This window comes from Heterocephalus glaber, unplaced genomic scaffold (assembly GCF_053883595.1).
Source record: "Heterocephalus glaber isolate CG9 unplaced genomic scaffold, H.glaber_assembly_v1.0 deba00001688, whole genome shotgun sequence".
NCBI classification, from domain to species: Eukaryota; Metazoa; Chordata; class Mammalia; order Rodentia; family Bathyergidae; genus Heterocephalus; species Heterocephalus glaber.
The window spans coordinates 4,561,355-4,586,683 of NW_028258413.1; the positions used below are offsets into that span (position 1 = coordinate 4,561,355).

Sequence of the window (25,329 nt, forward strand, 5' to 3'; positions counted from 1 at the left end):
TGGGAGCACGTTTAGGGCCCTTCACGATGGAGCTATCCCCAGACCAAGCTGCTTCCTGGTACCAGAACCCTCTGTCTTTTCCTACCCGGCACCTGCTGATGCAGAGGCACACTGCCAGCTGTTTCCTCTGGGTGAACGTCTATTTGCTGGCAAAGATGGATGTTTACCACTGCTTTGTTTGGGAAGCCTTCTCTGTCTTGGGATCAGCTATTTTTATGTCTATTTGTATAATCTCAGAGCACTGTCGCAGAAAACACAATTTGTCCTGACTGCTTTTCTGTGTCCCTCATTAGCTTCTGAACAGAGCTGGATTATAGCATCCCCAGCACTTAACATGGATTATATGTCCATAGCTTGCACATGGGTTTTATTCAGTAAATATTTGCTAAAAACCACACAAATGAATTTAAGATATAAATGTGTTCTCTGTGAAGTAGAAAAAAGACCTTGTCTAAATAAAGAGAGAAAATGAGCAAAGTACAGTATACTCCTCACAGGAATTCTGGGATGGTAATTTTTACTCTGGGAACTCATTGATATCATTTTTGTTGTGATAGATGTTTGTAAGTAAAAAACACTTGTACTAAACTGATTTCAAAATTACACTTAAATCTCCACTGCCACTCCCATTGGTTCTGAAATAAAATGCTGCAGCTCCTGCCACGAAGAGCAAAGTCTGTTTCCTCATCCCTTAAATCTTGGCCTTTGTGACTTTCTTTAGGTCCCAGAATCACGAGGACACAGCCCTGCTCTGGTCCTGAGCATAGATTGCAGTGAGCTTACACAATTCTGCCCTGTGCCTTGGATTTCTGGCTGGTTTTTTTGAGAGCAAAGCCAGGCCTTGTGGGGCAGATGAAGCGTCCCATCGGGGGTCTCTGAAGGACCCTCAGTGTTCCGGGGACCTGCCTGTTTACTGCCGATATGTGTATGAGCCAAACCCAGTTGGCCCAGTGCAGTATGTAAATTGTAGCCGACAGAGCAGGAGCTAGAGACATGGTTCTTTTAAGTCATCAAATTCCGGAGTTAGGTGGTGCACAAAAACATTTCTCAGTGATTACCTATTTTATCTTATGTGATAATTCGTGTGTAATTCACAAAGTATTTCTGGAGTATCTTTTATATGAAAAGCACTATTTTAGGCTTTAATGGGATACTCAGGTAAATAAGGTATATGGTAGTCGCTGTTTGCAAGAGTGTGACAAAGCTAAAGGGAATGAAGATACACATGCCAGGAGCGGAAATGCTCAGTGTGGCCAAGTTCCTGAAGAGTTGTGATCCTCAGTGCCCCTTGCGGATGGGATGGAGCCCCTTCTTCCTAGGTGGGCTCAAGCTGGTGGTTCCCTGGCATGAGAAAACAGGATGGGTGGCCGTAGAGCAGAGGAAGCCTCTTTGAAATCAGCTCAAGTGAAGGGATCTGAGGTCTTCATTGAAAGCCGTGGGCCATCCTGGCTGCAGAGCATCCTCTGCTCCTAAGCTTAGATCTAGGACCTCTGAATAAAATGCTGTCTTTTAATATATCATGCTATGTAATTGGGAACAATTATTTTGTAGAGTAAATAAAATCATAGCATATTTTATTTTTAATAGACTAAAGAAACTGTTAAGTTCTTATTACTGTTTCATTCTAAGTTAGTGCTATACATGAAATCTATATATTTACATATAGTTCTAGGAATTTTTCCTGAGAAGTCATTGGTAATGAAAAAGTTACATTTCCATCAGATTCCAAATAGCTCAGGATTTCCACACACAGTGATGATACAAGAATGATTTTCAGCAGAGCAATGCTGAGCACAAAGTAGGGACTCAGAAATAATTATGGACTTGAACTAAGTTGAAAGCTTTCCTTTTCTTTTGGCCAGAAATGAAAAATAAAATTAACATTTGACTGATTTTTGTTTGGTTTCATGTCCCCATAATCTTTTATACATACAAATGGCCAGAGAATAGGAAAAACTTCTGGTTTAACTAGTGTAACAAAATATTAATATTTCTTTTGTACATTTATAGTTTACCTAATAAAGATAATAAATATTTAGCAGAAATTCCAACACTAAAGTAATAGAATTTGAATTTTTGTTGTAGTCATCAAATTTAATTTCATACTACTGCAAGCCACGTATTGCTGGAATTTCTCAGTGTGGGTGTTTCACATAATCATGAACTTCCCACAAAAGCCATCACCTCAGGCAATCCATTTTCCAGTCCCCCTTCTGTCTCTCTTAGACAGAAGCTTTCTCTCAATAAAGTTTTCCAACTCTTAAAAAATGCTATCACCTATAGTATTATCCTGATATAGCTAGAAATCGAATTATAAACAACTCAGAATTTTTCACCTTTATTTCATTGTTTGACATAATAGCACATGGCATTTCATTGTCAAAATGAGAAGTTAACATATAGTATAGAATATCTCTTCCTGTATTAAAAATAATTTATTTTCTCCAGATGTGTTACAAATCTTTTGTAGGTTTTTGTTTTGTCTGTAACTATGCAGTCATACGTACCACACATATCAGTTTTTTAAAAGATTCATTTGGAATTAAAATAGCCTAGGAGAGAGAGTTTAAATAGAATTTAGCATCAAGTCCAGAAGTCATGTCAAATTATACATGGCCAGCTTGAAGTAGACAGTTGCAAAGAAATTTCCAGCATTATGGCATGGATTTGCAATAAAAGCATTTTAATGAGATAGTCTTCTCTTCTCAGACAGGATATTAAGAGTTACTTATGCTATTTTGTGACTGAAAGTGGATAGAGCAAGTTTTCAGCAGGCACTAGGAAAATGTATAATTGCCATTGTGATCTCTATGGTCAAGTTAGGAAAGGTCAGAAATACATAGTTGGAAAATTCATTCAATCAACCAACTAACCAAGCTACCTCTCTGTGAACTCAATTCCAAAGATGCTGAGCACTGTATCTTCCTAACTTGCTCCCAGACCACAGCGGGCTAGCACAGGGCCCAAATCCTTCTAGTGCTGTTAATGGTGATTGAGTTCAGCTGAAAGAAACGGGATAAACAACAGAGCCACTAAGTGGCTGTGGGTCTTTGAGTAATACCTTTAGCTGCTCTAGGGGTCTAAAATGTGACCATGCTTTGATTTATAGAATTATAAATCTTTTTGAGTTCCACAAACCATGGAAGTCAAAACATGGTTTTTATTTTCTTTGGGACCAAGTATCCCTTTGTGGTAACAAAGGAAGTAACCTCCACACTTGGCAGGCTGTGCAGTTCTCTATTTATCAGCCCCTCACCTAGCGTGATCAGGAGGACAAGTAAGTCCTCAAGAAATGATTGATTATTTGACACCTTCTGGTTTATTGCTCTCCACTCTCAAATAATTTTATCAGGCATGCCCTGAGCCATCCACTGGAGCTTACCTGACTTTTGCCTTTCTTCAGGGGTGACATGGTGTGTAGGTAGTTAGAGACAGTACCTACTGCCGTCATTGCTGATTAGTTACCTAATAGATGTAAGTGCCAGTGTGAAAAATGTATCTTTGCCTTTTTGAAAGATATTCCTTGGAAGCTCTTGGAACATAATGCTGGCAGTGTTGTCAGGATGTGCCAAGAAACTGGGCGGGGCCCCACATGCTGTCATAATTAAACAGGGGGATGGTAAAGTGACATTCAAGGTAGGAGCTTTGCTCACATTATTTAATTTGATCTTTGTGATGAATCTGTAAGGACAGTTTGAATGTCATCACTGTACAGGAGAGGAGAAACTCCGAGAGATCTTGCTCATGCAATCATGTATTTGGTCCGTGTTTATCAAGTGCCTACTCTAAGGGGGAAAGTCCAACTATTCTGGGCAAAGCAGAAGACGGGAGGAAGAAGGCCAAGATCTTTGTTTCCGTGAAGTTGGGTTCTGAAAAGTGATGGTAGCAGATGTAAGGATTAAACAAGTGATGAAGCCACGAGCAAACTTCAGGTATTTTTAAGTGTTATGGAGACAAAATACACGGGGTGATCAAACTATAGAATTGAAAAGTTTATTACAGTGAAAGACACACTGCAGTTAATTTACCTCCAAATATCCTCCTTCACTTTGAACACACTTACCTCATCATTCTTGCCACTTCCTGAAGCAGCTCTGCAGTCCTCTTTCGTGTCTTTATTAGGTGTGTAAAAGATTCAGTGAATGCTGCTGCTGAGTGTCATCCAACGGAAAGCCAGGCTCTTACAAAAGTGAAGCTGTGTCCTCGTCTACTTTGTTCACATGTTTTCACACCGTGTGGCGTCTGGGTCTTCCCCAAAGTCAAAATATCCATGGAAGGTAAATGTTTTGAACGGATTCAGGACATCGAGGCAGCCAGGACAGTGCAACTAAAGACACTCAGGAAAGAGGACTCCAGAGCTGCTGCAGGAAGTGGCAAGGAGGATGGGATGAGTGTGTTCGAAGCAAGGGGGAGGATTTCCAGGGGGCTTCATGGCAATATGCCTTTTACTTTAATAATTAAAAAAAAAAAAATTTAAGCATTCACTGTATTTTTCGATCACACCTAGTAGTGCAGTGTGAGGTTTGGCTGGGGTGGGGTGGGGTGGCCATCACAGAAGGGACTCCCCAAAAGGTGACGGTTAAATTGAGACCAAATTACCTAAGTGGGGTAACAACGAGATTTAAACTTATCCCAGTGTTTGATATTTTCAAAATCACATTTATTTTAATAACAGTTACTATGGACATTAAAACACTAAATATCTAAAGTAATAACAGAAAAATTCAAGAAGTTTGTAAGTAAGTAGCTCGATCCTGCCTCCTCTTGAGATTGTTATTAGGGTCAAATAAGAAATGAAAGGAAAGCAAACCCTATAAAGAATTGTGCACACCAGCGCTCTGTTCTTACTGTGTGCCGTGCCCTCAAGTCTGGCATGGGGTACGTGCTGAGAGAGAGCAAAGAGAAGAATGAACTAGGCAGGCAACTTCAGCTGAAGAGAGAGGAATGCGATGATTTAGCCATGCATAAAATGTAATGACTTTTATTGTTCCTCTCCCCAAAATGCCTCTAAGAAAGAGCTATCTAAAGATGAAAGTCAGTCAGTCATCTGCTACACAGTTCAAATAATGGTTAGAGTTTTGTTGAATTTCATTCTAGTATTTTTTCCTATGCCTATTTTAATAAAACTAAATTCAGATTTTTACACATAAACATTTTCACTTAGTGTTTCATTATGATGCTTTTCTTATTTTTAAACTTTATTTTAAAATAATTGGTAATGGCCACACACTATTGCCTCAACCTGTTCTCCTGGGTTGAACCTGCAGCTTCATCTAATTTTTTTGGCATTTAAAAAACTGCTGAGGTAGAGATCTCCATACTTATTTTTCTGTTTGCTTGTCTCAGAATGTTCTGAGGATAGATTCCTAGAGGGGAAATGATTGTCAAAAAATAGGAAATTTGATTATTTCATAGTCCAAACATGACTGTTTCATTCACAGTTTTTGCACTAAATCTGTCTGCCAGCACAGTGTGGTATGTGACCTCAGCCCATGCTACTTCCAGTGACAGAATTACAAGGGCCAGTCTGCCCAGTGGGACCGCATGGACTAAGCTCATTAAGTCTGATGATCCTTTGTCCAATATTTGGTAAATAAACTTTTGTTTTAATCACCATTTGAGCCATTGTCCCATGACAATTGATATTCACAGAGCAATACTGAGACACTGAAAATTCTCAGCAGTCATCAAAAAGAAGTAGATTATGTTCAGAAGAGTTCTTGTATTGTGTATTTATAATGGATGTCATTTATATAGAATTTATGATCTAATTTTCTGACTAAAACTATTTTTGTTTTTGTATAGTTTTGATGATTTACTTGTTAATTATAAAGAGGTTTATTAGGCAGAATTTTAAGAATTTTCTCAAAAATAATAGAGTATGGACCCTCCAAAGGAAGAGATGACCCGTGGACATGGTGGGGTTTGTGTGGACTTGGGGAGCTCCCTGGGAGGGGCTTCTGGGGTGTGACTGTGGTCGCTGTAGGTGTCGTCCATTTGGTGGTCTATGTCAAATGCAGACCACTCACGTGTGCTGGGAACTGAGATCAGGTGTGCCCTAATTGTGACCTTCCTGAGGATGGGTCGGCAGGAGGGGGCACAGTTTACAGATAAAGGTGCAGACTCGTAGCTTATGGTCTTTAAGGCCTTAGGAAATTTTCCTGGATGGGGGAAAAATAGCTTGAATAACTCTTGTGTTCTGAAGCTACAAAGTACAATTTCAATACTGCAGTTTTCCTTGTCTCCTTCTTGCCTGTCTTTATTCCTTTTATCCTATCTCATCCCCACTTTGATCCCTGACTTTAAGGGCTGTAGAAGGGTGATGGGCTGTCATTTTCTAGCTGCTTCAGGCCAGGAGGGGGCATGCAGCTGGCCTAGCCGGGCACTGACTGATCCACAAGAGTCACAGGGAGACAGGGCCCTCAGATGCTTGTGGAGGATCTGACAGTGCGCTGACTGGGACACACGTCTTGCCACACAGGAGACACGTGGGTAGAGTTGCCAGGAATAAATACCTGATATTTGTTTGGATAAAGGTGTTTTAATAGGTGAGCATCAGCTCATGCTGGAGAGAAGAAGTTAAAGCCAAAGTCCTCTTGCCTGTTCATCTCCTCCCCGGGGCTGGCTCGTCACAGATGTCGGGACAGGGTGCTAGGAGGTCCCCCAAAGTGGAGCTGGGGAACCAGACTCACCCCACCCTGGGCCAGGTTTCAGGCTTGTTGACTTCCATTACAGAAAAAGAATGTTTTGGATATGTCAGGAAGAGGCATAAAGAAGGTTATTAGAATTTTGAAGAACACGCTCGAAGGAAGCAGAGAGCGGGTGCTCAGGAGGGAGGAAGGCCTGATTATTTGTAGCGAATGGTCAGTGGGTCATAAAAGCCCAGTCCCTAAGTTTATTGGGGCTGATGGAGTTACGTGCTATAATGTGTTTTACTCCTGCTGTGTGTAGTAAAGAAGGAGTATGAGAAATGCGACATCCCCATTCTGTACCACTTCACTTTTTTCCAAATAAGCTATTTTCAGTTTTATTTAAACCATGAAGTCCTTCAGAAAAGCTACGATGGCTGTCAGATGGCTGTAAGGAATGAGCAAATGATAATTTAGCTGAAGAATGACAACTTTGGCAGATCCGTGTCCCCCTTGGAGGCTAAAACATATGGATCAACTGCACTAAGATGAGGGATGTTTATTTGAAACTTATCCAAGTGCTCTGAAGCCCGAGATGGAAATCTCAAAGAAAAGGGATTTCCCCAAATTTCTACTCCCTCTCTCACTTTTAGACGTTCCAGAGACATCGTCCTGTTAAACAGCCCATATGGTTTCACTGCTGGGGTGAAAAAGAACAACACGAAATGGGGTAAATGGGGGAGACAGGAAAGACTTGAGCAGAAGTGATTTAACCTTGGCTGATATTTACATTGAAGAGAAAGAGGCAAGAGACAATATTGCCCCTCAGAGGAGGTATACTCAGAGACATTTTCAGTGCCTAACAATTCTTGAAGATGAGATTGAACTTGTGACCACCCAGAGGATGAGGATGAATAAAAGCAAGAAGAAACTGTCTGGTGCAGCTGCACCTTTCCCCACTTGTGTCCAGCAGTGATAAATGGATAACGTTTCATCCAAGGAGCTCATCTCTCATTTCAGCTGGAGCAGAAATGATTTCCTTTGAAACAGCCCACTTCCAAGTCCAGATGGACAGAAGCGCAGTTCTAGCGCGGGCCACTGCCTGGAGGGAAGGCAGCTACGGCCCTGGGGGTGGCATTGCAGCTTCCCCGACTTTGCCGTCTCAGAGGAGCCAAGTCACATTTCTGGGCCCATTATTTCCCGCCCTTGAGAAATGGTAGGATCTGAGTATAATTAAAATCATTTACACCCCCCAACCCTTAAAAGAGCCAAACCTCAGAATCTGTAGTCACCTGATGCGTCTTTTGCATCCACCTCCTTGTTCTGCTTGCTTTCTCCTTTGTCGTATTTTTATTTGCGATTGCCTGTGTGTTTGATTCCTCTACCAGAGGTAGAGAAACACTGCACTCCAGGCCTCGTTCCCCAGTCATTTGCCATGTACCCGAGAGCGGAGCTTGCCTTTTGCTTCTCTGGAGCCTTCCTGTAGGGTCTAATTGCTTTTCGGCGTAGAGGAGCCTGCATTCCCATTTTAAACCGGCTGACCAACGTGCCTGCAAGCTTGCCATGAGACACATGAAGAGGATCCACAGCTGCATGCAGCAGGTCATGGAATTTATACTGCTCAGTTTGGAGGTGTGCTGAGCTCCTGGGTCATCCATGCAGATTCGAAATCGTTGAGAGGTTAGTCATTATTCTGTTTTCGCCAATGTTTCCATCAAGCTCAGCAAATCGCCCCTTTCATATTTCCAGAAGGAGCCGGGAGGGAAAGGAAGGTATAAGCTGATCGCCCTGGGCACCTAGAGCTGTCAGGGGTCCCAGAGGGACACAGCTGCGATTAGTCATGCTTGCCGCTAGAGGTCAGTGCTGACCACTCACGCAGAGCGGCTCCGACAAATGGCTTTTGGTCTCCATGTGCAGAGTTAGAAACCCGAGGTTCCTTGTTGCGAGTTTGGAGACTAAATGCATGCTGGTTCCATTGAGGATCCTGTAGTATGCGAAGACTCTCTTAGAAACAGTTTGAACTTGCTGATTATAGTCAAGAACATTACTTGGCATTATTTCTCTTTCTTGAATATAAATCAACTGTTTCAGAAACTTTAATAAATTCATGCTTTGGAGGACATCTTAGTAGGTTCTAGGTTTCCCAACTTGGTCCTGTTTAAAGGTACCGTATCACAAGCGTGAGTCTAGAAGTCGAGTGTTACCGTAGAGGGACTTTGATGAGGCCCCTCCAGGCTCCCACGACACGAAGTATTTTCTGCTTCTCAGATAGGGCAGCTTGTGGTTCTATAATTAAGCACTGTCCTTTTTAAACAAAGCCATTTAGCTGCACTTCTTTTCACTACAGATATTAGTTATTTGCACACATAATGTGACCAGGAACTATGCTTTGATTTTGCTTTAAGAATGCACTTACTTAAAATATTATTGGAAAGACAGCATTCTGGGACATGGATTCCTGCTTACAGTGACTTGGGAGAGCTTGCTTGGCTGTTGGCGTTTCAAGAATTATTTCTCTAGGGTCAGCGCTGACAGCACAGGCAGGAAGGGAGCACGCTTGTCAAGCACTGGCTGTAACAGAATGTTTGTGTACTGTGCACTCTCGCTTAATGATCAGAACAGCCCTTGAGGTAGGAAATGCTTATCTTGATTTACAGGTGAGGAGATTGAGTTTCTGATTTTTCATAAGTTTCTCAGACCATGCAGTTTATAAGAAAATGGCCCAAGCTGAGTGTGATGATGCACGCCTATAATCTCAGCACTTTGGGAGGCTGAGGCAGGAGGATTGGACGTTAGAGTTCATTCTGGGCAACTTAGCAACCTAGGGAGAACCTGTCTCAAAATATAAAAATTTAGAAAGGTCTCGGGATGTAGCTCAGTGCAAAGGTCCTGAGTTCAATCCCTAGTACCAGAGAGAGGGAGAGAGAGAGAGAGAGAGAGAGAGAGAGAGGCCAGGATTTGACTCTAGGTCTGGCTTTCTCCAAATCCCATGTTTTTTCATGTATTTCATGCAGCTTTATGTGGTGTAAAACCACTGCCCCCTTCCTTTTACCTTTCCTATATCTCTCCACTGCCCTTGGCACCTTGGCATCAAATGTGTTAAGGAACCGATGACTTCTAATGTTTAATCTTGCAGCCTGTTGTTCTGAACATGGCCGGCCTCCGGCTTGTTTGTTACCATAGTTTAACGTTAAGGTGGAGGACTTGGTCATTAGAGTGTTCTCCATGAGCCCCGGGTCCCCAAAGCTCTGTGGGGGCCTTGTATTAGTCAGCTCTGGCTGTTGTAAGAAGATACCATGAGCTGGGTGGCTTAGATACTAGAAATTTATTTCTTACTGTTCAGGAGGCTCAGAAGTCCAGACCAAGGCGACAGCAAGGCGGGTTCCATTCTGAGTCTCTGGCTGTGGGCAACTTGGACCCTGCCTCAAGATGAAAAAATAGCAAGAGCTGGGAACGTAGCTCCGTGTGAAGGTCCTGGATTCCATCCCCAGGGTGGCAAAACAAAGACAAAAACAGAACCTGGGATCTCCTCTGCTTTCCACATGCTGGGTTGTAATTATTTTGGTCATAGACTTGAATAAATTTAGTAGCATATAGACTTGGAAAAAATATTGTCGGATTAATTTCTTATAACTACATTGATACTTACATCTATGTCTTTTTGTAGATTATGGGCAATCTTTATACTTCCTCATTTAGAAAAAAAATCCAAACAAAACAAGAAAAGCCAGCTGTAAGGAGGGTTAGAAAGGAATATGATCCCAGGCTCCTTTAATTTATTCCAGCCTCAGAGATTCAGAACACAGTATTTTGAGGGAAAGAGCTCAAACAAACAACTGCGAGGTGCCAGTGGAAATCTCCATCGGACTCTAGGTCAGTAGGAGAACATAAGAAATGACTTCCAGTGGGATGGATACAAGTTGTCAGAATGTGTAATACATGGTCTGTTTACTTTAATGCACACTGTAAAAATAAGCTATTAGATAAAAGACAAAATATCAGAGGAGACTTTTAAAAGTGTTACTAAGGCTTTGGGGAAAATGTTTTTATTGTGGGTTAAGTACTTAGAGACAGGAAACAAAGGGCGAAGATAAATAGGCATGTTCTTAGCTGGAGGATGGGGATGCAGAGATCCTGTAGAGGATGCTGTTTAGGACGATTTTTAACATTCTAGCAAGTTGTCTGAACAGTACAGTCTCCAACTGAAGTTGATACCATGAATTTGAATAAAAGATTCTGGGCACAGGAATAAACAGAAAGGTTAGTTCTCAGTTATGTGAGTTTGAGAAAAGAGCAGATGAACTTTAATGTGGGTAACAGATCTACTGGGAGGGGAAAGGGAGAGAGACTGGGAAAGAGAAGGATGAAGAGGATGAGATGGAGGAGGAGGAAGAGGAATAAAGACCACAGAGACTACAAACTGATGGCTTTAAGGTGTTACCTCTGCCCAGGAAACTGACTCCGAAATGATTGCAGGCTGCTCTGCAAGGTCCCACGGCTCGTCCCTAGAAAAACACTGGAAGCAAATCAGAAAACACTGTCTCATGACTGTTTAAGAACTGGAATAGTCTATATTCTCCTCAGACAAACAGACCTGGAAGAATCCCAGAGAACAGTAAGTAAAATGATCAAGGTGTTTATATTTGAATGTTGATTAAAGAAATTTGAATGCCTAAAGCTTTGAGCTCAGAAGAGGCTGTGACCAAAACCCTAAAATTGTCAGGTCCATGGCTTGGGAGAACATAGTCTTGCTCACAAATCACAAAATATAGGAAGTGTGGTGCTGGGCATATTGTGTGGAGCTCGACTTTGTAAAGTATCACTTTGTAGATAGGCAGGAAGGGTCTTCAATGGTGATTTAGCCTGAATGGATGATTGCTTCTGGGACTGAGACTACTGATGACTGGTAGAACCACAAACCCAATTTGTGTCCTGTATCTAAAGTGAAATCTACAGGTTCTGTATGCCCTATCCAGAGCACTGGAACCAAAATATTTTGGATTTGGGGATATTTGAACCCATGTAATGAGGTATCTTCGGGATGGGTCTCAAACCTAAACACCCGATTCATTTCTGTCTCATCTATACCTCATGTAATAGATGGAAGTATTTTACACAGTATGTTCCTACATTTGGACTTTGACTCATTGTATGAGGTCAGGTGGCACCTTGAGAAGCATTCAAAAGGTTTTGGATTTTGGAGCATCTTGGATTCTCAGATTACAGATGCTCAAATTGTTGGCTTTTTTTGGGTAAAGTCATAATATGTGTTTATTATGGAGTATTTAAAATATAAAAGAAAAAATAAGGAAAATAAAGGAAGAGAAAGAAAATATGACAACTCAGTCTAATTTCTCCCAGGATTTTGTCCATGCATAGTTTTTCTATGCACACATGATCTGTGCTGATAATGTATCTACCTACAGCTTCTTAGGGGACCTTACAAAAATACTTTTTCTACATCAAGATAAAATTTTAATATGATCTTTTATGTTCATGATAATTGCATAGAGCTATTATGATTCACATAATTGTTTCTCCATTTCTGACCATCTAGTTTGTTATCAAACCAAGCTGAATTTTTTTAAAGTAAGGAAAACGGCCATGCTTCTTGAGAAAAATCAATCCATGAAAAGGATGTCAAGACAGAATGAGGACAGAGTGGAAAATTTGAGGAGATCAGATAATTTCAAGGTGTACATATCTCAAAAATTAACTATCGGCAAAGTAAATAAATAGAATATTTCACAAAGATTTAGAATATGATTTTAAATTTTATAAGCACCCTGGTGTGGCTAACAAAATATAAATTTATTTACAAGTATCATGGGAGGCAGAGTGGCTTTTTGTTATGTATTGTGTCAAAAGTATAATCAGAAGTATCAAGACAATTCATAATGTTTTTAATTAAAAGCACATTTTCAGGCTATGAAGAAATGATGGTTCCGAAGTCATCTCCTGAGTGTAAATACCAGAGATAAGAAGAGGTTTAAAGATTTCATTGAAAGCTGTATGTATGATTGCTTTAATATGTGTTGAAACAATTTATTTTCTCTTAAATTACTTTATTTTAAGAACATAAAAGAGGAAAAAAATGTATCAATCTAATAGGTACTTTCCTTTGTATAGAGAAATCAAAGATGAATAAAAACATACTATTTTTTCCTCAAGATAATTATAATGTATTTAGAGAAATATATGTACACAGAATCTGCCAAAAAATGTACACACACTTCAGAAAAAGAAAAATAGTTTGATGTTTTTCCAACAGATGGTGTTACCTTCATATGGGGGACCCTAGAGGATGTCGTGGACTGAAGAAGACCTACTACACCCCCGGCCCTCAGAGAAGAAACTGAAGATGCCTGTGCAGCCATCTCAATGGCCAAGGCCACCCAAGCAGCGGTTCACTGAATTCCTAGACGTCTGGAAGCTCACGGACACCACACTGAGCACCTCTTGCAATTGTAGAGGCAAAGGTAACTTGTATTAATCTCATGGTATCTCAATAAATTTAGTATTAAAATAGTTGTACATTTTTCTTTTCCTGAAGTGTGTATACATTGTTTGGCTCTCTCTCTCTTTCTACATATATATTATATATACAGAAATATAATTAAGATTTCTGGAATGAGTATGGTGGAAAGGGAGGGAGGAGGAAGAGATTAGAGGAGGTCATAGAAAGCTAGGACTGACTTGAGTGTTGAGAGAAAGGTTCCACTTTTGGTGGCAAATGGAGGTGTGGAAAGCTATTGGGAGGCCTGGTGAGCCACCTGGGGAGATGGCAGTTCCATGGCGTGGCTAGGGGTGGTAAAGGATTACTTTGGATTGAATGTGAAAATTATTTCTGGAAGATAATAAAAAATGGAGATGGAAATAGAGATGGAAGACAGCTGGAAGATTTTAGATTCCATCCCCATGTATAATGGGGTTCTTTGAAGAGTTATTTAATAATAAGATGACATAATGAGCATGATATTCTTAGATGACTTATTCTAGTAATGTTGTGGTTAATGGATTGGAGGAAATAAAAATACCAGAAGTAGAGAGCTGGGAGGGACAATCATTGTCCATGAAGAGAAGGACAATGTTTTAGTTTGTATTTTCCAACATGAGCAAGTCCAGCCAGAAACAGTTCCCTATGAGTGGTTTACTTTATCTACCTGCTGAGCAACAAGAAGGGTGTCAGGTTTTCCTACAGCACTGGGAGTTAAAGTTCTTACATGTTGTCTGCTTTCTCCCAATGTGAGCTTTCCGAAGGAATTAGGCAGAATCCGCTACATGATCTATGAGTTACACAGCATCATCTCTGACATATTCTGTTTGTCGAAAGTGAGTCACAGTGATAGCTGAGATTCAAAGGGGGCGCTACACAAAGGTATGGACACTGAAACAGGTGACTGACCAGGGGACAATCTTTGGAAACGATCTACCATAGTTTGTAGTCTGGCCCCACATGTGCCGAGGCATCCCAGTAGAGCATCCTCCCCCTACCTTCCCACCAGGGTGAGTCTTCTCCCCCTAACAGCCGCAGGCTCAGGCGTGAAGCCCAGGATCTCATCATCTAATCAGACCCCGATGTGAGGCTGTTCCTCATATGTTCTTCCAGGGTGGCTCTCCTTTCTGTGACATGCTGTGTCCTAAAGACACGAACGATCTACTCCCACATTCATGTGGTGGAAAACCTGCAGAGCAACCACAAGAACCCTTGTCCACAAGGGAGAACCAAAGGCAAATAGTAGGAACTGCTCAATACCATTCCTTCAGTTCCAACAGAGCTTCATCACCAGGTCCTCAGTCAGAGCCCAGTCCTGTACCCTGTGTGATTTCGCATCCCTCAAGGATGGATACATGAAGTGGAGCCACTCTCTGTGCTGCAGAATCAGGAATTTGTTAGAATGAACAGACAATTCCTGATGGTGGCAGCCACCAAACGTTTTTCAGGACGGCTGCTGCCTCTCTGGCTGGAGATTGTCTGAAGTTGGCACTGGGCAGCTGTCAGAAGGAAATGCAGGACCAAAGCAGAGAACAGTGAAGACAAACAAGAGCACGGGAGGACACGCAGGACACGAGGACAAACTGTCTCCTCGACTCCAATCTGGACAGAGCAGGTGCCCTCTCCATGGAGCTGCAGACACTTGGGTGGGGACTGAGGGGAGGGGGAGGGGAGCTAGAGGGGCTGAGACACCCAGAGCCCTTCTCTGCAGAGGGGCCAGCACACTGCGATGTTCATGGCCATGGTGGTGCCTGGGCCCCCCCACTGATGTCAGAGCTGCAGAGCTGCAGCTTCCTTTCAGCCTTTCACACATCACACACACACCACACACACACACCACACCACACACCACACACACACATACGAACACACACCACACCCCCCCCCACACATATGCACACACACACCACACACACACACACACACACACACTCTTCTCTTTTGGCTTTCACTGCTCCATAGCCTCACTGGGAAGGGAATTCTGGCAGCTTAGTCCCAGCTTAGTGATGTTGACATTGCTACAATATCAGGGCATTCTTCTACCCCCAGTAATGCAAAGACATGTCAGTAGCTGTTGGGACTATCTCTACGTTTCACTGGTGGAGTGAATTCTAGAGATGTAGTTGGCTTCTGGCAAGAAAAGAAAAACCTTCTTTGGAGATGCTATGGAAACCAGGGTCTCTTCATTGCTTAGCTATTCACTGGTGTTTGATTTTTTCCACCCTTTATCTCACTAGCAATTGGAATTACAAATTTTGCGTAAGTTGTCTCATCAAGTAACTGATTCAGTCCTACTTTTACATGGGTTCAGATGGAAAATATTTCCTAAAGAATATTGCTGTGGATAGAGTTTAACTGAATGTGTTTGGCCATACAATGTTCTCTGTAAAACAATTTGATGACTCTTTTCCTGAGCAACAGGACATAGCTGCAAGAATATTGTAATTACCAGTGTCTCTAGAATAAGTGTCTAGGCAGAAAAGTGGCCAATCAATATGGGTGGAGCCCTCTGTGGGGCCGGAAGATCTGCAGAGAAATGGGCCCATGCATGGGCTCTTGCCATGCTGATGTGACTATCAGCTCAGCAAGGAGCCAGCCCAGAACATTCTGAATTTGAACCTTGGGCAAATAAACCTTTTGCTCCTCAGAGTGTATTGTTTTTTACTATCATGGTATGGCTCTTTCACTGAGAAAACTATGCTGTAATGAGAAAACATGACATGAAACTTGTGTGTTGATCTGCTGGTAGCTGTCTGACTTCTTGTGTGTAAGTAGAGCTGCAGTGATCACCTTTATTCGAGGAGGTTCAGTGAGACCATTAAGATGAACTCAGGGAATGTGGCTGCTTCCTTTCAAGCAGAGTCAGATTTTGCTTCCATCCGTGGCTGTGGTGGCTGGGTATCAACATGCCCTAGAACTTTTCCCTCTATGACTCTGTGTCTTCTACCAGTGCTCATCTCTCACGGGTTATCTTTTATTTTGCTCTTTATTGATATTTTGGGTTTCTCATATGAGAGAAGCCATGTGATGTTTAAGCTTGTGTGTCTGATTTCTTTCACTTACTGTTATAGTCCCAAGGTGCATCCATTTACATAGATCTTTTCCTAGTGGGAAAGGCCCAAGAGGTGGAGGTGGGGAAAGGAGGCAGAAAGAATTCAGACGTGTTGTGTGCATATGACAACTCCTCCTAACAAATACAGTCCTTAGTATCACAAACATCTGCTGATACAAACTAAAACAGTATGTCCTCCACAACCCCGTCCTGCCGTTTGGAGGGAAGCAAAGTGAGTGCTAACAATGAGTTATAATCACGGAGAGGACTGTAATCGTAATGGAATTCTACAGTTCTGTTTAGTGAGGATTGTGTACTATTTTCACATCCTTTTCAGAACATTTCCTAACTTACTCTCAAGATATAAGCTAGAGATTATTCCTCAAATGGACATATAAATGATTTATAAAGATTACCATAGGTGGAGTTAACTTTAAGTCTTTATACTGTGAATGAAGCCAATCCAGGAAGATCTTAAAGGATTCTATGGATAGAGAACATTGTGAGTTGAAGGTTGGCAAGGTTTATGTGAAGGAAAAAAAGTGAAGTTATTCAGTTTCTTATCCCTGCCTCTCCACATTTGTGTTTTTAATTATTACAAAGAAATCTCGCTCCTAAATAGAGAAAAAAATCAATCTTCCCTAACAAAAATTTCTATTGGTTTTGGCTACATTATAATGATATGTGGATAATTATTTAGCAATAGCTAAGTCATTTCCAACTCACAGCAGTAGATTCCTTCCTAATATGAACAGCCAATTTCTTTCTTGTCTAGATAGATTCTTCCTTAACCAAAAAAGTTCAGTCTACCTGAAAACAAAATGGAATGTACCCAACGATGAGCGCACTCAATTCTATTTGGCAGATACTGAAAACTGACTTGCTTTTAGGCCTTCATCTTTTGTTCCTTTTCATGTTTTAGTCTTTGGCTTTTTCAGCACCCTGCTTTTGGAAATCAGGGCACATTCTTCTCTCTCATGGAGGAATAGAAAGCCTTCCTCCAGAATGAAGCTGAGTAAGTGCTTCAAATGCTTAGATGCCCTGTGCTGAGCTTGGGATGCCAGTCTTCCTGCAGGCCAGGGGAGCTGGGCCATGCAGGGGACCACTTTGGATGGATATGCAGGACATCTGTGGCCCGGTCCTGATCCTGGTGACTCTGGTGGGCCTGGAGAAGAACTGCTTTCTTCACCACTGCAACTCCGTTAGCCATCCCCACCCAAGGCCAAACTGTGGGGTGGGCTTGTGTTGATTCTGTGTGCCTGTGGAATTGCATTATTTCTTTGCCTTGAAACTATGCAGGATCTCTCCTGATTGAAAAATATTTTCTGTATGGGTTAAATGCTTTTTTATTTCAGTGTTGATCAATGTAACTCTCACATTCAATTCTCAAATGATTAGAATATACTTTTGTACAATAGGGATTTGTGTTAAGTTCCAATAGCGAGAGGCAAATAGCTTTGTTCCTGATAGTTTAGTAACTCCTAGTTGAAGTGTCAAGGCTGAAAATAGTGAGGGCTAGTAGAAGAATATACAGTGTCAGAATTTGCTTGAATAACTGACTGAATGAGTGAATCGGAGTTATATTCAGAAAAGGATGAGTAACCTCAATAATCCTGAAATATTCATACGTTTCTCCAAGGATGTTAGCAATCTCTCACCAGCCCAAAGAAGCTGGGGTGGTATTTGTGAAAGATATAGAAATCTAGTGGTAAGAAAGGGTGATTCTGAATTAACCAAGGAAGGAAACCAACTCCAAGAGGCCATTGGCAGGCTAAGGGGCCTTAAGGATGTTGGGGTGAAATAGCCTTAAATTTGTGGCTAATTTCTGGAGCAGTAATTTGTGGGAAAGCACTTGTAATGAATGCTCACCTGCTGGTCTGTGAGCATCATCTAGCCCCTGATACCAGTGCTGCAGTGTCGCCTTTGAGTGTGTGTGTGTGTGTGTGTGTGCGCATCCACACTCGTGTTGCATCACTGAGAAGAAAGCCAAAGCACAAGTAGGTTAAGCATGAGGTAATAATCAATCGATGTCAGTGGGTGATGCTCTCATGCTACAAGCTGTGGCGTTCTGTGTTTTGCAGGCCACTCTGGTTCTCGGCCAGGGAGCTGGTGACTGGATGTCAGAGCAGGGAAAGAAGTGGTCCACAAAGGCTTTGGGAGGAAGGGAGTCCTGAGTAGAATCATGAAAGATTATTAAGACTAAATTTGGTTAAAATGGGAAGAAAGGACATTTTGAGGAAATGGTCTGTGAACACCCACAGAATGATGAAGGAAAGTGATCATTTGAACAAAAGAAGATCATTAGGGAAGATGACAGGAAAGAAGAAAGGATGGAGGCAGAGAAATAAGAGAAATAAGAAAAGAGGTTGGAGGACCCATGACCCCATGGTGTGGTCCACCAACATGAATTTTATCCTGAAAACCATGGGGAGCTCTGTAAGAAGCAGAACAGTCATCCCTGGATAGCACTTTGGTAGAAATGTGGAAGTTGATTGGAAAAGACCTAGTTGGAAATAAGTTACCGTAATGGTAAGAAATTGTAAGGTAAGAATATTCTCCTAAATAAATGAAAAAAACATCTCCCTAAGGAAATAGTTGAATAGGTGATTTTCTCTACTTTCTTTATCAGAGTGATATTTTGCTTTCTAATAGTGGTAGTTATAACTCAAATGTATTATATATGCAAATATAATGTATCTTAATTTACAGACTATATATGGAATATGCAAATTTATAAATGCATATATAATATACATGTTCCATATGTATAGTCTCAATTAATTTTTATGTTTGTGTTAAAATGAATTAGTAAATTTGTTAGTTATTCAATTAACAGTTTGAATGTATTATAATTCTTAGATGTATGAAGCATTTATTATTTTCAGTTATAGTTCCAGAAAGAGTCCCACTGAAGACACTCAAATATTCTAAAAGAAATCCCTTTTATTCTAGTTCTTCTCATTTTTTGCTCAAATTTAAAAGGCTAAAATTTTCAGAATTTCAAAAGACAATAAAATTTAAATATGACAAATTTAATATAAGTTTTTCTTTCCATTTCCTTGAAATCTAAGAAATAAGGTTGGTATGACTACTTAAAAATAGAATAATATTCCAGTACTTTTTAGTACTGTTCAGTAAACTTGATATTGAAATTAAGAAGATTCTCTTACAAAGTGAAGTTCTTTAATATGTTTGTGGAAGACTTAAAGAAGACTGTTTATGTATTGTAAAAATGTATTCTTTTTCTAACCACAGTACACTTTGTCTCTTTGAAAAATATTATATCTGAGGTGATTGCTTTTGTTTATTTTTGTGAAAAGATGAATTCTAAAAATAGTTACGTTATTATTTATATTTTAAAAAAGGTCATGCAGAAAATGAAATTGTAGACATTTATTCTTACTTTATAGGAGGAATCCACTTTTAATAAAAATTGTGACTTTCTAAATGTTAATATTGTAGTAAATGAAATGGGGACTTAAATTTTGACAATCAATAGGGAACCAAAAGGTGAAATGAAAGATGTGTGTGGATACTCACCCTACTGGTTACTTTATCTGCTTGGCTCATGTCTATATTACTTATTATGGGAAAGGGCCAGTACGTCTCTGTGGATACATATGTTTGCCATATGCTTTTTATTACTTGAGTCTGTTGGCTGATAGTAATATAGATCCTAACACAAAGTGTACAGTATTTAAAATATGGTAAGTAGATCATCACCATATTAATTCCATTTATGAATTCTTCTAAAGAGCAAGGAAATGTAACATTAAGTGATATAGGAGAAGAGATAGTCTTTTTATCTAATCCTGGACAAAGGGTCCAGTCAATGGGAGACACCCAAATCAGAAGGAATTACTCCTGGAAGGAGGCCATTGAAAGGTTTTGTCATGTACAATTTGACAGTGAAAGAAGTGTTCTCTAGGTCTTCTTTGGTTGTCTGATAAAATTTTCTCTATGCGAGTCATATGCACTAAAATATAAAACACTGAATCACACAATGGCATCTTTCCAAAATATTTTATGAATCCTTTGCTCTTATTTTGATTGATAAACTCATTTTTATGTTATAGAATTTTTTGATGTTACTGTATTCTAGGTTCCAAGTTTCTTTTTGTTCCAAGTTTCTTTTAATAACCAGTTTCTGCTTCATGATAGCCCAAAACATTCAGGTTACTCACACTTTAATTTACTTAGAAATTATTGCTTAGAAATGCTGTGTTCTTAACATAGGAGGTGGTGTAGTTTCTGGTATGTTGTAGGTTAGTTGCCCCAAGACTGCTGCTTTTCTTCATAATTATTCATTCTTTTCCCTCTAGGCCTTGTATTGGTTTAAAGACTTGATTGTATTAAAAATCCGGAGAAGCCTTGATCTCAGTAGACTTTTTAAAATCCTCTGCATAATTATATTAAATTCTAGGAAAGAGAGTATGAAAATAGTGAGACAAATAAGATGATTTGTTCAATTCTGCATATTACCAAATTGATATCAATTATTATTCTATGATCTTTTAGTATGCTTCCAATGATGTTTACATCTTACCTCATTAAGACTGACTAAGCAGAGGAATCAATATTCAAATGATTGCTTTGTAAAATACAGACTCAAAGACTCTCCCAAAAGTGTTGTCTACTGGGATGTTGGGAAGCCCTCTGATGCTTTCCTTCCAGTCTGGCTAATTCTTCTAGCTAGTAAATTAAATTCGAGTTCAGTGCACATTTTCCACCTTCCTCCTTCCTGTGAGCCACCACAGCATCTTGGCATGCAGGGCACCTCAGACTGTGTGGTGTTACCAGTCTTCCAGCTGGTAAGAGGTCAGGCCGGGTGTGAAACTGGGGTGGAAAGAATTCTTTCCTATTGAAACCATTAAAAGGCATCTACTTTTCCTTTAGCTTTGGATATCCATTCTGGTGACCACTTACTCATCCAAATCACTGTATGTGTTAGGGCTTGAACATTTCTATACAGGCTTCCTGCTTCTTTTTTCCAGACCTTTCATAAAAATGAGCATGTGGGAAAATGGTAAGACCTAGTATGGCACAATTATGTCTGTTCATTGTATAGAGACTACGTTGTTCCTGTTGAATACGTGGGAGCTACCAAGTCCCCTCTTGCATCTCTCCCTTCTGGAAGAACTATCCTCACCCCCTGCTGACATTGGTGTCAGCTGTGTGGCTTGCCTTAGCAATGGCAGGGAAGCAGAGGATGTTTCACATGTTACATGATATCACTATTGTCCTTGTTCGTCTGGAGAAGAAGGTGCTCAGGTGAGGCTGCTCATTCTGCCTGGAGTTGGGCAAACAGCAAAAGCCTGGAGCAGGGCATCGACACCTCCCAGCCAGCAGGTGTGTGAGTGTGAAATAAGCCTGTGCAGTTGTGAGTCACTGGGGTGTGGAGAATTTTGCTGTTATCACAGCATCATGTAGCAAATGCTGCCAAACAGCACCTTGCCTGGTATTGGTGCCACGGATGACATGCATCCCCCACAGGTGATTTGGACAGCACATATTTTTTAATCAACTAAAATTTACTAGACCAGATAGTGTGCCAACAGCTAACTCAATCTTTTATGTTGTTGACTCATGGATCTTAGAACAAAGACCCAAGCTACTATTTTAGCGATTCTATCCTATACTGTCAGATTATAGTGGACATAGCTCTTTTGTATGCAGTACTTCATTTTGTATTCACAATTCTGTGTAATAAGTATTATCATCTCCATTTTATAGAGGGGGAAACTGTCTGGTTTAAGAGAGACTTAGCACTTTTCTGTAATCCTGCCTCAGTGAGTGCGGAAAGGGAAGAAAGCCAGAAAGTTTTCAGTTGATCCCTTCCCCTGCTGTCTCTCCTTCTTACAATCATCACCCTCAGGAGTACCATCTTTCTCCCCAAAGTTTCACAATGATTTAAATCTGCAAAGGGAATTTATAAGCACGATACCTAATAAAACTTTCTTGTGACATAAATAGGAAGCTCCTGCAATTAAATTCATCTTCCTGCATGACAATCAATGGTAATAGGGACTTGAGATTTGGGATGGAAGAGTGGAGTGAATTATGCTCCTTAGAAACTGTGCAACAGTAGGGTTGTAATGGACTGTCAAATAGAAGGAACTGTTAATATTGTGTCTCACTTGGCTTTTCATTAAGCTTTCCTGTGCCATGTTCATAATGGTGACCAAGGCCACAGTGGTGGAATGTGACACAGGACAGGACTAAACATGCATCTGTCTCAGCTGACTGCATGGAGTTGCTATGTGTTGCTGTGTCTGGGAGCGGGGAGGTGACGGTGCTGGCTGTGTGTCCACATCCTGGGGATTCAGAGTGACAATTCTACCCTTCAGTTCTGCATCCTCTTTATTTTTGCTGTATGGGTTCTACTAGAACAAAGTTCAGTGGAAATATTGGTTCTCTGATTTCTCTGTTTCATCCTTTCTTTCTCAGGTGGACAATTGCTAGTGGGTGAAGGGAGGACAGGATGACTGGCGTGGAGAGGACATTCTCTGTGTTCTGAAAGTAACTTGCCATGCACAATAAATGTATATGCTTTCTAAAACACGCGTCTTGCTTCTTATTATGTAAACATCTGCATATGTACATGTGCATTTTATATTTTTAACATTGGCCCTGGGTGGCTTTCAGTTTCTCATTTTGTTGTTGTATGCAGTATTTATATTCAAATGTATGTGACTGTAAAAGTTTTATAATCGCAAACAAATACTATGGTGCTACCCAAACTGTTTTTCAGTATGATCAATTTTCTTAATCAGATTAATAATTAACTTTTCCACCAATTTCTCTGTGATTATAGAACTCTCTCAGATGTAATATTTATAAAAGGGTAGAAAGATCAAATTTGCAAGATGAGATAAATCATGGGAAAATTTTAGTTGTTAAACAGTGCCATTCAAGCTTGTATTTGATCATATGCTGCAGACTAAGTTCAATGGACAAAAATTAATATGCTGAAAAATGAGAGGCTGCAAACAATTAGTGTTTATTATTGTACTATATACAAACATCCTGTTATTAAGCATTTCTTTTGAATGAGTAAATGATTAGTGTAATAAATACGGAGAATAGCAAACTATCAACTTAGAAGGAAGGCACAAATTAAGAGTTTTGATGTGTTCCTTCATGGGGAAAACATTTGCATAGGTGAACCCTCTATTTTATTTCAGATTTCATTATGTTGAGTAAAACTTGATTAGCTCTGAGCCTCCTGAAATTCTGTTTTCCTTGTGAATAAATTGCATCAGGAAACCCTTGGCTTAGAATTCAGAACTGTTCATTTTTGTTCTAGGAACATCTCTCATCTATCAGGAAGTGCTTTCATCTTCAACCAAAGGAAAAGATCACATGAGGAGTGATGGCAAAGCACGGCCAGGGGAGGAATTTCACATGACGTGCAGATGCTGGAGGATGACGACACATACTGGAGCTCACAGGAATCGTGAGGTCCAGCGCATCACACCTGTCTCTACGTTGTGCTTTCTGGTTCCTAGAAACAAATACGTGTCTTGTTGTGCTAAACTTCGTCTTTTTCAACTTTACACCATGCATCTTGGTTTCCCTTGTACAAAATACTATGGATATAATTCGAAGTCGACTTACTTTACCTTGTTGCAGGATTAATTTTAAACACAGAATTCACATTTCTGTTTGGAGAGTCAAATGAAAGTCTCATGATCATCATTATACTAATGCATGAATGCAGCTGTCCAATAACCAAGCAGGTATTTGTCTAGTTTCTATTCCATTTATTAGACTGCAAGAAAAAGAAGCATTAATCTACCTCTAGTGATATTGACAAGGAAAGGAAGGAAAGAGTAAGCATGAAGCCCTCTCTTTCCAAACTGTTTCTAGCATTCTCTTTTCTATGCCAATTCAGCAAAAAGGAAGAAGTCAGAACAAACTTGACCTGTCTGGATACCAGAAATAAACATCTCAGGTAAATGAGAGAATTCTGTCACCAGGACTGTTTTTTTATTGCATGGTTGTACTGTAATTCTGAAATCTGAGAAAGATATTTTGCAAGAAAGATATCTGTTATTTTCTTAGAACCTTCTTTCACCACCCATAAATAGACTTAAAAATGGATCAAAGTTTTGTTGCTTTTTTTTTTGGTACTGGGGATCGAACTCTGGTCCTCGCGCTTGTGCAGCAGGCGGCAAAACCACTGAGCTAAATCCCTGGCCCTTGAATGAAAGTTTTGTAACTCTCTATTATTTTATACTTCAATGGAATTGACAATTAACCTAAGTGAGAATAAAGAGCCATAATAAATAAAAATTTGAAATTATTATTTACTTAAGAAAGTTACTGGCTGTTAAAATGGTTCAAGATTTATAGAGAGATTGAGGAGATTTGGTACAGAAATCTCCCACATACACTCTCAGCCAGTTTCCCCATCATTAATATCTTACATGGATGGATTGGCTAATATTAGTACATTATTAACCAAAGTCTTAGTTTATTTGGATTTTTTTAGTTTTTACCCAATATCTTTTCTTGTTCCATGGCCCCGTCCAGGATACCACATTGGGCTTACTTTTCTTCTTTTCTCTCTCTCTCTCTCTCTCTCTGGATAGAACCTAGGGCTTTTGTACTGAGCTATGTCCCGGCCCATTTGTTTTATAGTTTCTATTTCAATACAGGGTCTCACTAAGTTGCTAAGTTGCCCAGGCTGGGCTGGAACTTGTGATCCTCCTAGAGTGTTGGGATTACAGGACTCTGTGCCCAGCTTTGTCAGGTCCCTTGGGATCCTATTGGCCGTGAAGACTTGAAGCTATGTTGTCAGGCACACATAAGTTAAAGACTGCTGCATTTTTAGAGAGCAGATCCCTTTATCATTTTGAAGTGCTCCTCTTTGTCTCCTTGTTCTGAGGTCTCCTTTATCTACAATAAACAGAGCCATTTGTCTTAGTGTTACCATATTATAGCTTTCTCTACTGCTTGGGTTTAATCTATTTATATTTTATATGAAAAGTTAGTTTTGATGACACCATATACAGTTCTCTTTCTTATCCATGCTTAACTGTCTCTGTCTTTTGGTATATTTAGAACTTACACATTGAAAGTGATTACCAATATAGTTGGATTCATATCTAACATGTTTGTAACTGTTTTCTATTTGGTGCCCTTGTATT

General features: G+C 40.2%; 1 long non-coding RNA gene across 2 annotated transcripts; it reads left to right on the forward strand.

The window, feature by feature from the left end:
• Window positions 1-3,537: 3,537 nt before the first annotated feature.
• LOC147821897 (uncharacterized) lies at window positions 3,538-24,451 on the forward strand. 2 transcript variants are annotated; one of them, XR_015446389.1, is made up of 4 exons: window positions 3,538-3,932; window positions 7,283-12,639; window positions 12,901-13,108; window positions 23,484-24,451. It is a non-coding gene; the product is annotated as an uncharacterized LOC147821897 (long non-coding RNA). The 2 variants fall into 2 exon arrangements; XR_015446388.1 differs by lacking the exon at window positions 3,538-3,932 and having other exon boundaries at window positions 4,472-12,639.
• The last annotated feature ends 878 nt before the right edge of the window (window positions 24,452-25,329 follow it).